At 37.6% G+C, this 17,545-nt stretch overlaps 1 protein-coding gene, 1 long non-coding RNA gene and 1 pseudogene across 2 annotated transcripts in view; 1 reads left to right on the top strand and 2 right to left on the bottom strand.

Moving 5' to 3' along the window:
- LOC110351166 (uncharacterized) overlaps nucleotides 1-2,248 on the bottom strand; it is a 35,326-nt gene extending 33,078 nt beyond the window's left edge. Inside the window, exon 1 of the long non-coding RNA XR_002398281.2 lies at nucleotides 1,941-2,248. This is a non-coding gene — a long non-coding RNA (uncharacterized LOC110351166). The remainder of the gene's footprint in view (nucleotides 1-1,940) is intronic.
- Nucleotides 1-17,545, top strand: part of Lyst (lysosomal trafficking regulator) — a 286,606-nt gene that overhangs the window by 33,302 nt on the left and 235,759 nt on the right. The gene's annotated exons all lie outside the window — the stretch shown is intronic.
- LOC101706776 (septin-7 pseudogene) lies at nucleotides 3,892-4,921 on the bottom strand (annotated as a pseudogene).

Raw genomic sequence — 17,545 nt, 5'->3', positions numbered from 1 at the left:
GGCTGTTGGTTTTTCATAGATAGTCTTAATCAGGTGGAGGTAAAGACCTTCTATTACAATTTTCTGTAGGGTTTTTTTTTTTTTATCATGAATGGGTGTTGGATTTTGTCAAATGCTTTTTCTGCATCTATGGAGATGATCATATGGTTTTTGTCCTTGACTCTGTTAATATAGTGTATTACATTTATTTATTTACATATGCTGAACCATCCTTGCATCCCTGGGATAAATCTGACTTGGTCAGGTTGTATGATCTTCTTGATGACCCTCTATATTCTGTTTTCCAGTATCTTGTTGAGGATTTTTGCATCTATGTTCATTAGGGAGACTGGTCTGTAGTTCCCTTTTTTTGTTGGGTCTTTCCCTGGTTTAGGAATCAAAGTAACACTTGCTTCCAGGAATGAATTCAGAAGCCTTGCTTCCCTTTCAATTTTCTTGATGAGTTTAAAGAGTAATGACATTAGTTCTTCTTTAAATGTCTTGTAGAATTCAGCAGTGAAGCCATCAGGACCTGGGCTTTTCTTTGTTGGTAAATTTTTTATTAATTTCACTCATTGTAATTGGGGTGTTTAGAATTTCTATATTTTCTTCATTTAACTTTGGCAATTCGTATGTATCTAGGAATCTGTCCATTTCTTCTGTGTTTTCCATTTTATTAGAGTACAGGTTCTTGAAGTAGGTATTGATGATCCTGTGGATTTCTGCTGGTTCTGTTGTGACTTCACCTTTTTTGTTCTTAATTGCATGGATTTGAGTCTTTTCTTTCCTTTTTTTTTTTTGATAAGGTTGGCTGTAGGTTTACTGATTTTATTTATTCTTTCAAAAAACCAACTCTTTGATTCATTGATTTTTTGTATTGTTCTCTTAGTCTCCATTGCATTGATTTCTGCTCTGATCCTTATAATTTCCTCTCTTGTCTAAGAATTATTAAAATCCTCATTTAATAGACAAAAGGCCTGAGACTTGCAGAATAATTTGCCCTGCACAAAGCTAGTGTGTGACAAGCCAGGACCAGTTTATAGCTAAATCCATGTCCTTCCTACCCCACCCTGGGGGATTAAGAGCAGAGGTAGCAGTGCATTAAATGAAAGGAATGATATTTTTCACCATTAGACTCTTTAGATATCAAGACAAGTTACCAGGGTAGTTTATTTAAACTTCTTTCCTGAAAATCATTCAGATCAGAACATAGAAACCCTTCTGGTTGTGAAGGCAAATGCCTCATAAATGTTCAACCAGTTTCAATATTAATCACCTCCAGAGAGAATTTCTTCTTGTAATAATTAGTGATACCCACATTGCTCATTTAACACTATTAATTATAACCTGCAAGATTCCACAGTGTTTGTTATATATTTGATAAATGTGTATTTTGTATTTGTGTATGTCCACTATCCTCTCCCACTTAATGAATGTCATAAACAGGAACAGAGATGCTCCTGTTATAAAAACAGTGAAAAGCTTTTGTTTCGATCTAGTTTCCCCCCAAGAAAGTAGAGCTGTGTGATTTAGCTTTTTGTGTTATAAAATTATGATATTTCACTATAAGGTCCGATATTTCACTTTGCAACATGGTAAATCTAGATGTCTGCATCACAAAACCAATTTCACAGTCCAAGTCACTTCATAGAAATTTCAAAAGATATTGTGTAAGTAGAGCAAACAAGAACATAGCCCCTTGAATGTTCCCTTAAGCACCAGTACAAGGGTCCTTGTCTCATGGGTTGGAGCTGTGAAAGTGTGAAAGGGGAAGTAAGGTGGTGGAAGTGGGGGTGTTTAGTCCAAGCTTTTCTCCTTCCCTATACCTATTTCCCATTCTGTGCATAGCCCCTTTCTCTAAACCCACAGTGGTCTGCATTGGAGCCTTCTCACCTGTGACTCCAGCATTCATTGTGCTGGGACCACTTCCCTAGGGAAGCAGGGCTCGGCTTTTAACTTACCTTCTTGCGGGAATCCCCAAAGTGTATGGTCTGGTTTGCCTTTTGCAAGAACGGAGTCTGCAGGTCAAAAGTCAACAGGTAGGCCTATTTATTTTCCCAGAAACTATAGCTGGGACAATTCCCATGCTTACTTGGCTCTCAGTCCTGGGCTGCCTTGGCCCAGGTTCCAGCCTTCTTCTTGCTCTCCAGGGGGCTTTCCATGCCTCCTCTCTAATGGCCTCTGGCAACCTCTAGCCTCATAGTGTATTTGCAAATACACTTTAGGGAAAAAACCCCTTTAAATAAATGGGTGAATATGGACTCAAAGCTGTCACCTTCTTGTGACCTTTAGACATTGAGAAATACCAAGGCCTCAGAGCTCTGCAGGTTTTGTGCCCAGTGGGGCCCTGAAGGGTGTGGTTGCAGTATGTTCACAGAGCCTGCATGCTGAGTAAATACAGAGCTTTCCAGGTGTTCAGTGGAAATTCCAGCTCTTAGGATATATGATATGGCATGAATATTATTTCTTCTACCAAAAGTGGCAACACACAGGGCGTCTGACCTACACTGGAACAAAGATGGTGAATGGCTGAGGTCTTTATTTGGCTTTGAGCTTAGAGAAATCTGGAGTCAGCTGTTCTCCAATGGGTGGGTGGTGCACAATTCAGTGAGAGTTGAATGCACAGAGCATTTGGAGCATGGAGCAGAAGGTAGGATGGGTGGGTGAACATGCAAGGTTCTCTGTCCAGCTCTTCCTGAGAGTGTGTGCAGTAGAGGGGGCTGGAGGAGCTTTCATCATGAGGGCTGAGCTGAGAACCCACTGCCCTTACTAGCTGGAGTTCAGGTGGGACAACAGATGGAGCGTTCATCTTTGGATGCTAAGCAATGAGCATTCACCTCACTGCTACCTTTTACAAATTTAATCCTCTTTAAGTGTATGATTTAATTTCTCAGATAACAGCAGAGATTGTGCCAATAGTGCAAGACATGATTAATAAATCTAGAGAGGACACAGATAAAAAAATAGAGGAGCTGAGGAACATGATGGAATCCCAACATAGGAAACAAATGGAATCCATAAAACAGATGCAAACAGATTTCCAGGAGATTAAAAACTCCATTGAAAGTTTTTTTTTACATCACAACATTGTTTATTATGTGAATTTTTTACAATATAAGCAAAAAATACAGAAATGCAATATATGGATACAGCTAAATGCAGAATGGTGACTTTTTCTCCTCAGGAGGCCATGATGTCCATTTCTAGTAAAATAAAGAGACTAGGTAGAAACAGGTTGGTTGTTAGCTTCACAATTTGCCTAGAAATGATCTATAAATGCATTTCCCTCCTGCTACTTACCATAGTGAGTAAAAAAGGGAGTTAAAGGAAAGTTTCCTTGTTGGTTTCTACCATATGAAAGATGCTATATTCTATTTTAGCAGGGCCAATATATGGAAAATATCTAAATTAAACGTTATTACAAAAATGAAGCAATAATGAGATTCTGGCTAAAAAGGGCATTAAATGAGAATAATATATACTTAAAGAATCCAAAACAAACAAACAAAAAAACGTTGTTATAAAAAAGCTCTAGGTGCACTGTAAGCATATAGGGTTTTTTTCCATGTGTATTTTTAAACAATGAAAGTGTCAACAAATAGGGTCAACTGTGTTAGACTAAATTACATTATTGTATAGGCTGCACTGAATGGAACCTCTGTATTATAATTATCATAGAGAAGCATAGTTTGTATCATATTATGGCAATTTATCCTCAATGAAAACCTTCCAGTGTCCTTTTATTTTGGAATATAATGAAAAGAAACCACCAGAACATGATTGTACAACAGTAAAATGTTCTCTTGCATTAAATTGAAGACATCTGTTTAATAATAATAAAAAGAAAAGAAAATGTGGAAAGGTACTTAGAGCAGTTATTTTCTAAGTACACAACACCCTCAACAATTCAAGGCATCTTAATTCCATCAAGAACAATAAGGGCTGGGGGTTTAGCTCAGTGGTTCTGGTGCCTGACATGCAAGCGCAAGGTCCCAAGTTTGAGCCCCAGTACCAAGAAAAAAGAACAACAAAAAAATAATTTTTGTCATGCTGTTAAATCCATCATTATGGATTTAAAGACTGGTGCAAATTGGTCAAACGGATCCAACAAACACTGATGTCCCTGATGTCCAAGCTGGCGTATTGGCAACTACTATGTAACTGGTGGTCAACAGAGAGTTTAAAAGATCTTCCCTTTCTTCTTGTTCTTTTCCAAGGTTCTTGAAGAGTTCTGTTGTTCTAAAATACATTGCTGAGCTTCCCAGTTTGCTTTCTCGTCCTCAAATTGATGACGTTTTTCCTCTAATTCTTTGTGCTGTGCTTCCAAATTTTTTTTTCATTTGCTCATGGTGCCACTGGAGCTCAGCTTCACATTCCTTCAGTTTTTGAACTTTTTCTTTGACTTTCATCTCAGACACTTGCTCCATCTCCATCTCCATCTGCATCTTCTTCATCTTAGCTACATGCTCCCTTCTTTCTTCTTCCATTTGTGCAGAGGGCTCTTAGTAAGCTGCCCTTTGTTCTCCTTGTTGTCCACTCCATTGTAAGTCACAGCTGCCAGTTTTCTACTTCTGTAGTTCTCATAGTGCACATCATTGGTGACATCTTTCAAGTCCTGCATGTGCACCTTATCAACATATTTCTTGGATTTGTAAAATCACAATGTTCACCATTTTCAACTTCAGCCACACCCCAAGGGTACTGCCTTCCTCTGACCCTTTTGCCATTAACTTCAATGATAATGTTGCTACCCACCACAGCAAGAGGTAAGCAGGCTTTTATCTTTTTAACCAGCTTATTTTCTTCTTCATCATGTTTCTGGAAATTCATATATTTTAATTTTATGCTCTTGGATTTCTTTCATTATCTGTTTTTTAAACTGTTGGCATTCCTCCAGTGTAAGCATGTCAGCTTTGGCAATCAGTAGGATGATACTCACCATTGAAAGTTTATGCAGCAGAATAAGCCAATGTGAGGACAAAAGTTCAGATATAGAAGTTAAGATTCCAATTAGTGGTCAGGAAAAGAAAAATTTCTTTAAAATTGTAAGGGAACATGAGAAATCAATCCAGCAGCTGCTAGACGATGCAAAGAAGAATAACATAGGACTTAACGGAGTCAATGAAGAAACAAGAGAGAGTCCAGATGTAAAAAACTGTGGACAGAAGTGATGGCAGAAAACTTCCCAAGCAGGGAATAAGAATTTGACATACAGATAAGTGAGACATACAGGACTCCAACTAGCCTTGATCAAAAAAAATCTACACATAGGCATATAATAGTTAAGATTCCAGAAACCCAACAGAAGAACAAAATTGTACAAGCAGTTAGAGAAAAGAAACAAATCACATACAAAGGAAAGCCCATCAGAATCACAGCAGACTTCTCAATGCAAACCCTCAAGGCATGAAGAGCTCGGAGTGATGTATTTCAAGCCCTAAAGGAAAACAGCCTCCAACCCATATTGATGTACCCTGCAAAATTATCTTTCAAAATTGATGGAGAAATAAAATACTTTCATGAAAAGAGTACCTTAGGAACTTCATGAAAACCAAACTAGCACTCCAAATTATTTTAGACAATATCCTAGGAAAAGACAAAGAGGATCACAACCCCAGGAAGCCCAGCAGAATGAAACCATTGGCCATGACAAGAAATTAAATGCAAAGGGGGAGAATCCAATAGAAAGAAAAAGTCATGACGATGATAAGTCCATGTGTACCAGTTATAACCATCAATGTTAATGATCTCAACTCACCAATCAAAAGAAACAGACTGGCAGAATGGGTCAAGAAGCAAGATCCAACAATATGCTGCATACAAGAAATACATTTAATTCAAAAAGAAACTCATAGACTGAAAGTTAAAGGTTGGAAAACAATACTCCATGTGACTGGACTTTGGAGATCAAGTGGATTTCAAACCAACACTGATTAAGAGAGATGAAGAAGGACACTACATCCTTGAAAAAGGAACAATCCAACAGGAAGAGATAATGATCATAAATATCTATGCACCAAACACTAGTGCGCCCAACTATATAAAACAAATACTAACGGACATGAACAATCAAATAAGCACTAATACAATATTAGTGGGGTACCTCAATACCCCACTGTCACAAAGAGACAGATCAACTAAACAAAAAATAAGCAACGAAATACTAGAACTCAACCAAACTCTTGAACAAATGAAATTAACAGATGTTTACAGAGTGTTCCACCCCACAAAATCAGAGTACATGTTCTTTTCAGTTGCACACAGGTCGTTCTCCAAAATAGACCACATACTCGCTCATAGAACATGTTTAAGTAATTAAGTAATTAAGTGCAAAGGAATTGAAGTTATCCCCTGTATATTATCAGACCATAGTGTGATGAAATTGGAGATCAATAGCAAAAGAAACCTCAAGAATTTCGTAAACACGTAGAAGTTGAACAATACACTTCTGAATAACCAATGGGTCACAGAGGAAATTAAAGAAGAAATCATATAGTTCCTTCAATTAAATGACAGTGACAATACAACATATCAGAATCTATGGGACACAATGAAAGCAGTCTTATGAGGGAAATTCATAGCAGTGAATACACATATTAGGAAAACAGATCAAGCCCAATTAAACATCCTGATGCTGAACCTCAAGCTTCTAGAAAAAGAAGAGCAGGATGAACTCAAAGCTCATACAAGGGAGGAAATTATAAAGATCAGAGCAGAAATCAATGCAATGGGGACCAAGAGAATGATACAAAAAATTAATGAAGCCCAGAGTTTGTTCTTCAAAAAAATAAACAAAACTGACACCCTTGGCCAACCTTATCAGCAAAAGGAAAGAAAAGGCTCAAATCCATGCAATTAGGAATGAAAAGGATGAAATTAAAATGGACCCAGCAGAAATCCAGAGGGTAATCAATACCTACTTTGAGAACCTATACGCCAATAAGATGAAAAACACAGAAGAAATGAACAGATTCCTAGATACGTATGAATTACCAAAGTTGAACAAAGAAGACCTAAAAATTCTAAACAACCCAGTATCAATCAATGAAATTGAGTACATAATTAAAAACTTACCAACTAAGAAAAGCCCGGGCCCTGATGACTTCACTGCTAAATTCTACAAGACATTTAGATAGAAACCACAGCCACTACTGTTTAAACTCTTCAATGAAACTGAAAGGGAAGCAATACTCCCAAATTCATTCCTGGAAGCAAGCATCACCTGATCCACAAAGCAGAGAAAGACCCAACCAAAAACAGAACTATAGGCCAATCTCACTAATGAACATACATGCAAAAATCCATAATAAGATACTGGCAAATAGAATGTAGAAGATCATCAAGAAGATCATACACCCTGACCAAGTGGGATTCATCCCAGGGATGCAGGGATAGTTCAACATATGCAAATCAATCGATGTAATACACTATATCAATAGTGCCAAGGACAAAAACCATATGATCATCTCCATAGATGCAGAAAAAGCATTTGACAAAATCCAACATGCATTTATGATAAAACCCTATAAAAATTGGCATAGATGGTCTTTACCTCAATCTGATAAAAGCCATTCATGAAAAACCAACAGCCAATATCATACTAAATGGTCAAAAACGGAAGCCCTTCACACTAAGATCAGGAACAAGACAAGGACGTCCACTATCACCACTCCCATTCAGTATAGTCTTAGAAACATTAGCCATGGCAATTAGACAAGAGAAAGAAATAAAAGGAATAAAGATAGGAAACGAAGAAGTCAAACTGTCATTATTTGCAGATGACATGATACTCTATATAGAAGACCCCAAGAACTCTACCAAAAGTCTTCTAGACTTAATAACCAAATTCAGTAAAGTAGCTGGATACAAGGTCAACACACAAAAATCAATAGCTTTCCTCTACAGGAACAACAGACTCACTGAGACAGAAATAAGGCAAACAATTCCTTTCACAATAGCATCCAAAAAACTGAAAACCTAGGAATCCACCTAACAAAAGGAATCAAAGACCTCTTCTCTGAAAACTATAGCACTGAGAAAAGAGAGATTAAAGACGATATCAGAAAATGGAAAGACATCCCTTGCTTCTGGGTAGGAAGAATCAACATAGTGAAAATGGCCATACTTCCCAAACTGCTATATAGATTCAGTGCAATCCCAATTGAAATCCCAGCAGTATACTTCACAGACCTTGAGAAAACAATCTGAAAATTCATTTGCAACAAGAAGACACCTAGAATAGCAAAAGCAATCCTAGGCAACAGAAACATGAAACTATACTACAAAGCTACAGTGATAAAAACAGCATGGTAGTGGCAAAAGAACAGACCCGAGGATCAATGGAACAGATTAGAAGATGCAGAAACAACGCCAGACACACTCAGCCACCTCTTCTTTGACAAAGGAGCCAAACACCCCCACTGGAGGAAAGATAGCCTCTTTAACAAATGGTGCTGGAAAAATTGGGTTTCAACTTGCCAAAGATGAAAACTAGACCTATATCTCTCACCATGCAATAAACTAAAATCAAAATGGATTAAAGATCTAAATATTAAAACAGAAATGCCGAACTAGCTGGAACAGAAGTTAGGTAGAACTCTTGAAGACATTGATATAGGAAAAGATTTTATGAACAAAATCTCAGTTGCCCATGAAATAGTACAAACAATCAACAAGTGGGATCTCTTCTTATTAAAAAGCTTCTGCACAGCAAGGGAAACCACCAACAGTGTGAAGAGACAACCCACAATGTGGGAAAAAATCTTTACCTGCTGTTCCTCAGACAAAGGCCTACTATTTAGAATCTATAAAGAACTTTAAACAAATCAGACCTTCCATATTTAAAGACCCAATCCAAAAATGGGCATCTGAAATGAACAGACATTTCTCAAAGAAGTAGAAATAGCAAATAAACATATGAAAAAATGTTCAACATGGCTGGTCATTCGAGAGATGCAAATGAAAACAACACTGAGATTCCACCTCACCCCAGAAAGGATGGCTGCTATCATGAAATCAACCAATAACAAATGCTGGTGGAGCTGTGGGGAAAGAGGAACCCTGCTCCACTGCTGGTGGGAGTGTAGACTGGTGGAAATCACTATGGAGATACCTCAAAGAACTAGGACTGAAAGTCCCATTTGACCCAGCTATTCCCCTGCTGGGTATCTTCCCCAAAGAATTAAAAGAATCATACCGCAGTGATATATGTGCACCCACGTTCATAGCAGCACAATTTGTAGTAGCTAAAACTTGGAAGCAGCCCAAATACTCATCAACTGGAGACTGGATAAAGAAAATATGTTTTTTTAATAAAATGGAGTACTACTCATCCATAAAAATGTGAAATTAGAGACATTTATAGCTAAATGAATGCACATTGAGGTGATTCTTTTAAGTGAAATTAATAGCACACACATGTGTAAATACTGAATAGTTTCTCTAATGTGAGAAACTGAAAGTGTAAATAAGGACTAAAAGGTATAACATACTGTGAAATAGGAAGAAAAGGGGCAAAGGGGAAGGGGAAGTGGGAGGGGTAGGGGAAAGGAAAGAAGGGAATGGAATTAATATGAGAAAATGAAAAAATGGAAACCAAATGTTTGTAAATAGGGAGGGAAGGAGGAGTTGAAGGGAAGGCAGGGGAATGGCAAAAAAATAAGAACCAAGAGTGCTTATGTAAAGGTGTAAATTTCCAATGCTGAATGCCATTATATTGTATACCTAAAATGTACCAATAAAATTAATTTTTTAAAAAAGAATTAAAGTATATGATTTAGTGGTATCAAGTACATTTACATTGATTTGCAATCGTCATCCCTTTCTGTCTCTAGAAGTTTTTCATTTTCCTAAAGAAATTCTATCAGTTCCCCATTTCCCTCCTCCCCAGTTCCTATGTATGGCCATTCCACATTCCATCTCTATGAATTTGACTGTCCTGGGTATCTCATACAAGTGGACTCACACAATGTTTGTCCTTTGTCACTAGCTTATTTCACTTAGCATATCTTCAAGATCTATCCATATTGTCACATATGCCAGAATTTCTTTCCTTTTCAAGGTTAAAAAGTACTCTCTTGTAATGCTATATTGCAATTTGTTTATCTATTGATCCATCAGTGGCCTTTGGGTTGCTTCCACTTTTGGCTATTGTTAGTAATGCTGTTATAAACATAAGCACACAAGAATCTGTTTAAGATTCCTACTTTCAATTCTTTGGGCTATATATATCTGGAATTACTGGGAATACACTAGGAATTACTGGTTCATATGCTAATTCTATGTTTAACTTTCTTTTTCCTCCTGTACTGGAATTTTAAAATCTGTATTCACTTTTTCAAGCAAGTTCTCTCCCACTGAGCTATATCCCCAGCCCATACATTTACCTTTTTAAGGAACCACCAAATAGGTCCCCCTTTCTATAGAAAGAAAGGTTTTTTGGAGATGGGGATCAGTAGGGAGGAAGGATGGCAATTCCAAAAGTGAAAATTCCTTAGAAAGATGTGTCAGAAACTCAAGGCTGGCAGAATAATGAGATCTGAAAGTTAATATAGCATAGACATCCTCCTGACACCTACAGCCTGTGACTCTGGGTTGGTAACATGTGGCTCTCTTCCCAGGGCTGAAACACCCTGGGAAATCCTCCCTGTGTCATTTCTGTCACAGCTCTCTGACCTTTCTTGTCTACCTCCTTTTTTTTTTTTTTTTTTTTTTTTGCCTTCTAGAGAGTTTTCTACCATTTAAAAGTTGTTCCTGGGCCCTTCCTGCTACTCATCAAAAGTATAATTTGTGTTTTCTTCTGGGATAGTTAGGGACTTAAAAGACATTTTTGCTAAAAACCATGATCCTTCACTTGGACCTACAAATGCCCAATAGGCAACTAAAAGCAGACCTCCATTTTGTATCCTTTGTTACTGTAAATCTTGGGTCCAATCTCTTCTCAGCTCTGATATGGGTATATTGATCTTTTAGTGAGTATCTAGTCTAGAAGCTGGCAGGACAGGCTTGATTATATCCAACTTTACAAGACCTCATCCACCTTCAAGACTGAGGACACCAAGATAAGAGGTTTTCAGGAATATTTGCAGTTATGCCCAGAAGGTTCCAGGTATTGTCTTAAACCTGGATCCAGATCGCTTGGATTCCAGAAACAGTATAGCCCTGCATGACTGCATCATCATGAACACAGGATCACTTCTTGAAAACAGAACCACCACTCAAGCCATGCTAAGCTAAGCAGGATAGAAAGTAATCAACTGGACATGGCAACCAACTAATCCTTAAAAGCTGGCCTCCTGCCTTTTCAGGTGGCCAGTTTGACCCCCTACATCAAAATGTGCACTCTCCAGCTGGTCAAGCTGGAGTCTTTTTCTATTTTTCTTACTCTCCTTTGTTAAGGGCCAACCTGACATTTGTCAGCTCCCCAAGCTAGAGTCCCTCATCATTTTCTCTTACTTTCTAATTAAAACATTTTCTTGTTTTAAAAAATATGTTCCTCCTGTGACTTAGTTTGGAGACACCGTACCCTGAGTATTCTCTCCTGGAATAAGTCTATTTCTATGCAGTATGTAGAGTGGTGCCCATGATGGATGACATGCCCCATAGCCCCCAAACAGCAAGGCCAAGGGACAGAGTCCATGCTTGCTTGCTTTTCTTTCTTTCTTTCTTTCTTTCTTTCTTTCTTTCTTTCTTTCTTTCTTTCTTTCTTTCTTTCTTTCTTTCTTTTTTTCTTTCTTTCTTTCTTCCTTCCTTCCTTCCCTCCCTTCCCCTTCCTTCTTTCCTTCCTTCCTTCCTTCCTTTCTTTCTTTCTTTCTTTCTTTCTTTCTTTCTTTCTTTCTTTCTTTCTTTTCCATTAAATTTATTGGTACATTTTAGGTATACAATACAGTTACATTCATCATTGGGATCTTGTACCTTTACATGATGTATCTGGGTTCTTATTTTTTCCCCATTCTTCTGCCCTCCCTTCACCCCCTCCACCCTTCCCTATTTGCAAAGACTTTGTTTCCATTTTTTCCCTTTTCTCATATTTTTTCTTTTCTCTTCTTTCTTTTCCCCTACCCCTCCCACTTCCCCTACTCCTTTAGAATTTTTTTTCCTATTACACAATATCAATTATACATTTTTAAAAATTACAATATCAAGATTTAGAGGACATTACCATAGATTTTATAGAATTTAAAAGGATAGAGAAAGCATATTACAAAAATCTTTTTTGAAATACATTTGACAACTTCTATGAAGTATCTTGGAAGACAAATTAATGAAAATAACTCTGGAGGAAATACAGAATTTGAATAGCACCTATTTTTTTTTTTTTTTTTTTGTACCGGGGATCGAACTCGGGTCCTTGCGCTTGCACAGCAGGCGGCAAAACCACTGAGCTGAATCCCCGGCCCATGAATAGCATCTATTAAAGAAAGTGTATTCCTAACTTGAAAACCTACCTATATGACAACAACAGGCTCATATACATTTTAACTGATAAATTATATCAAACATGTAAAGCAGAAAAAAGAAGGAACACTTCTCCCCTCATTTTAGGAAATCATCATTGTGCTAATACTAAAACTGGATAAAGATAATAGAGAAAAGTATGAACATAAATAAAAATTTGTTTAACAAAACAAACTATTAGAAGTCAGATCTGGCAGTATGTAGAAAGTGGTTTTATTATAAGGATGGCAGTGTTGGTTCAGCATTGGAAGATCCACCCCCAAAAGTCATCATTTTAACAGAGGAAAGGAAAAAGCCATATGATCCTGTCAGTAGTTGCAGAAAAAGTATTGGACTAAATTCTACAGCTGTTCATGGTAAAAGCTACCAGGAGGCTAGAAGTAGAACAGAACCTTCTCAACAGATCAAAGACATGTACTCCATACTTCCAGCAAAAACACCGTGTATGAATGGAAAAGATACAATGCTTTCTCCTTAAGGTGGGGAATAAGGGCAGATATGCGTACTCTTCATCTGTCCATTAAACTTTGAAACATAGGCCCAAATCACAATAGTCTGGCAATAAAAATAAACAAATAGATGCTTTCTTTATTTAAAGCAGGGTTCACGTGGCTGTTTGGGGAGGCAGGAGGCAGGCAGGTCTAGTGCCTCTGACACAACTGGAATTGTAATGCTTAGGGATCAGTGGAAGGTGTGCCCCTTTGCATAGTTCTCAACAATAGCTATTACTTGCAATAGCAACAGCAGCCCCAGGCAAACAGAGGATTTGCCCCAAAGGCAAACCAACCATCTTTATTTCTTTTCTTTTTTTGACAGGTAGCAGAAGGGTCAGTGAAGGGCCACACAACCATACTGTCTCTTCCTATTGAGCTTGCCTTTTTTGTGTGTGAGATTCTCTCACAAACTATTGATGTTTCAGACTCACTTGAAGGTCAAACATTTATCTCTACTAAATGCTACATCATTAGAATCATTCCAGGATTTTTAGAGGTGCTTTTTCCATCACCCAGTGCTTTTGGTCTATTTCCCAACTTTGTATCATAGCTGGTAAAAGTTCCTTAGTATCGAAGGAGGATTGTCGGGAGACTGCATTTTCTAGCCCTTTCTCTAAAGTGCTGCCATGTGCAATGACCTCCTCTAGGCAGTAGTTTTACGTCTTTCATGTTCTGCTGACCTCTGAACTCTTCCAAGCAAGGTGGTACTATATTGAAGCCCTGTGAAGGATAACAATGGGAATCCATGTCTACATTTCTCCCCTTTGTTATGTCTTTTTTATTTTATTTATTTATTTATTTATTGGTACTGGAGATCGAACTCGGGTCCTTGCGCTTGCGCAGCAGGCAGCAAAACCACTGAGCTAAATCCCTGGCCCTGTTACGTTTTAAAAAATATATATATATATATTATTTTATTGGTACATTTTAGGTGTACAATATAATAACATTCATCTTTGGAAATTTGCACCTTTACATAATCTCTCTTGGTTCTTATTTTTCCCCCTTCCCCTGCCCTCCCTTCAACCCCTCCATCCCTCCCTACTTATAAAGACTTTGTTTCTATTTTTTCATATTAATTCCATTCCCTTCTTTCCTTTCCCCTACCCCTCCCACTTCCCCTTCCCCTTTGCCCCTTTTCTTCCTATTTCACATTATCTATTATATCTTTTAGTCCTTATTTACATTTTCAGTTTCTCACACTAGAGAAACTATTTGGTATTTACATATGTGTGTCCTGTTTATTTCACTTAAGAGTATTGCCTCAATGTGCATCCATTTAGCTATAAATGTCTCTAATTTCTCATTTTTTATGGCTGAGTAGTACTCCATTTTATTTTTTTAAAAACCCTGCATTTTCTTCAGCCAGTCTCCAGTTGATGGGCATTTGGGCTGCTTCCAAGTTTTAGCTATTACAAACTGTGCTGCTATGAACATGAGTGCACATATATCACTGTGGTATGATTCGTTTAATTCTTTGGGAAAGATACCCAGCAGGGGAATAGCTGGGTCAAATGGGACTTCCAGTCCTAGTTCTTTGAGGTATCTCCACAGTGATTTCCACCAGTGTACACTCCCACCAGCAGTGGAGCAGGGTTCCTCTTTCCCCACAGCTCCACCAGCATTTGTTATTGATTAATTTCATGATAGCAGCTATCCTTTCTGGAGTGAGGTGGAATCTCAGCTTTGATTTCATTTGCATCTCTTGAATGACCAGTGATGTTGAGCATTTTTTCATGTGTTTATTTGCTATTTCTACTTCTTTGTCTGAGAAATGTCTGTTCATTTCAGATGCCCATTTTTGGATTGGGTCTTTAAATTTGGGAGGTCTGATTTGTTTAAAGTTCTTTATAGATTCTAAATAGTAGGCCTTTGTCTGAGGAACATCAGGTAAAGATTTTTTCCCACATTGTGGGTTGTCTCTTCACACTGTTGGTGGTTTCCCTTGCTGTGCAGAAGCTTTTTAATAAGAAGAGATCCCACTTGTTGATTGTTTGTGCTAGTTCATGGGCAACTGAGGTTTTGTTCATAAAGTCTTTTCCTACACCAATGTCTTCAAGAGTTCTACGTCACCTCTGTTTCAGCCAATTCAGCGTTTCTATTTTAATATTTAGATCTTTAATCCATTTTGATTTTAGTTTATTGCATGGTGAGAGATATAGGTCTAGTTTTAATCTTTGGCAAGTTGAAACCCAATTTTTCCAGCACCATTTATTAAAGAGGTTATCTTTCCTCCAGTGAGGGTGCTTAGCTCCTTTGTCAAAGATGAGATGGCTGAGTGTGTCTGGAGTTGTTTCTGCATCTGCTAATATGTTCCACTCGTCCTCAGATCTGTTTCTTTGCCACTACCATGCTGTTTTTATCACTGTAGCTTTTAGTGTAGTTTCAAGTTGGGGATTGTGATACCCCTTCCCATGTCTCTGTTGCCTAGAACTGCTTTTGCTATTCTGGGTCTCTTCTTGTTCCAAATGAATTTTTGGATTGTTTTCTCAAGGTCCATGAAGTATGATGCTGGGATTTCAATTGGGATTGCATTGAATCCTATAGCAGTTTTGGAAGTATGGCCATTTTCACTATATTGATCTTTCCTACCCAGGAGCAGGGGATGTCTTTCCATTTTCTGATATCATCTTCAATCTCTCTTCTCAGAGTGCCATAGTTTTCAGAGAAGCGATCTTTGATTTCTTTCATTAGGTTGATTCCTAGGTATTTCAGTTTTTTGGATGCTATTGTGAAAGGAATTGTTGGCCCTATTTCTGTCTCAGTGAGTCTGTTGTTCCTGTAGAGGAAAGCTATTGATTTTTGTGTCTTGACCTTGTAACCAGCTACTTGACTGAATTTGGTTATTAAGTCTAGAAGACTTTGGTGGAGTTCTTGGGGTCTTCTATATAGAGTACCATGTCATCTGCAAATAATGACAGTTTGACTTCTTTGTTTCCTATCTTTATTCCTTTTATTTCTTTCTCTTGTCTAATTGCCGTGGCTAATGTTTCCAGAAGTATATTGAACAAGAGTGGTGATAGTGGACATCCTTGTCTTGTTCCTGATCTTAGTGTGAAGGGTTTTTGTTTTTGATCATTTAGTATGATATTGGCTGTTGGTTTTTCATAAATGGCTTTTATCAGATTGAGGTAGAGACCATCTATTCCAATTTTTTGTAGGGTTTTTATCATAAATGCAGGTTGGATTTTGTCAAATGCTTTTTCTGCATCTATGGAGATGATCATGTGGTTTTTGTCCTTGGCTCTATGGAAATAGTGTATTACATTGATTGATTTGCATATGTTGAACCATCCCTGCATCCCTGGGATGAATCCCACTTGGTCATGGTGTATGATCTTCTTGATGATCTTCTACATTCTATTTGCCAGTATCTTATTATGGATTTTTGCATCTATGTTCATTAGTGAGATTGGCCTATAGTTCTCTTTTTTGGTTGGGTCTTTCTCTACTTGGGATCAAGGTGATGCTTGCTTCCAGGAATGAATTTGGGAGTATTGCTTCCATTTCAATTTCATTGAAGAGTTTAAACAGTAGTGGCAGTACTTCCTCTCTAAATGTCTTGTGTAATTCAGCAGCGAAGCCATCAGGACTTGGGCTTTTCTTAGTTGGTAAGTTTTTAATTATGTTTTCAATTTCATTGATTGATGTTGGGTTGTTTAGAATTTTTAAGTCTTCTTTGTTTAACTTTGGTAATTCATATGTATCTAGGAATCTGTCCATTTCTTCTGTGTTGTCCATCTTATTGGCGTATAGGTTCTGGAAGTAGGTATTGATGATCCTCTGGATTTCTTCTGGGTCTGTTGTAATTTCACTCTTTTCATTCCTAATTGTATGGATTTGGGCCATTTCTTTCCTTTTCCTGATAAGGTTGGCTAGGAGTTTATCAATTTTGTTGATTCTTTCAAAGAACCAACTCTTGGCTTCATTGATTTTTTGTATCATTCTCTTAATGTCCATTGCATTGATTTCTCCTCTGGTCTTTATAATTTCCTCCCTTGTATGAGCTTTGGGGTTGTCCTGCTCTTCTTTTTCTAGAAGCTTGAGGTTTAGCATCAGGATGTTTAATTGGGCTTGATCTGTTTTCCTAATATGGTATTTACTGCTATGAATTTCCCTCATAAGTCTGCTTTCATTGTGTCCCATAAATTCTGATATGTTGTATTGTCATTGTCATTTAATTGAAGGAACTATATGATTTCTTCTTTAATTTCCTCTGTGACCCATTGGTTATTCAGAAGTGTGTTGTTTGATTTCCATGTGTTTACGAAATTCTTGAGGTTTCTTTTGCTATCGATCTCCAATTTCATCACACTATGGTCTGATAATATACAGGGGATAACTTCAATTCCTTTGCACTTACTTAAACACGTTCTATGAGTGAGTATGTGGTCTATTTTGGAGTATTACCTGTGTGCGCTGAAAAGAATGTGTATTCAGATTTTGTGGGGTTTAATACTCTGTAAACATCCGTTAAGCTCATTTGTTCAAGAGTTTGATTGAGTTCTAGTATTTCATTACTTATTTTTTGTCTAGTTGATCTATCTATTTGTGACAGTGGGGTATTGAGATCCCCCACTAATACTGTATTAGTGCACATATGACTTTTCATGTCC

The sequence above is a fragment of the Heterocephalus glaber genome, unplaced genomic scaffold (assembly GCF_053883595.1).
Source record: "Heterocephalus glaber isolate CG9 unplaced genomic scaffold, H.glaber_assembly_v1.0 deba00001472, whole genome shotgun sequence".
Taxonomy (NCBI): domain Eukaryota; kingdom Metazoa; phylum Chordata; class Mammalia; order Rodentia; family Bathyergidae; genus Heterocephalus; species Heterocephalus glaber.
This window is presented reverse-complemented; position numbering and strand designations above follow the sequence as displayed.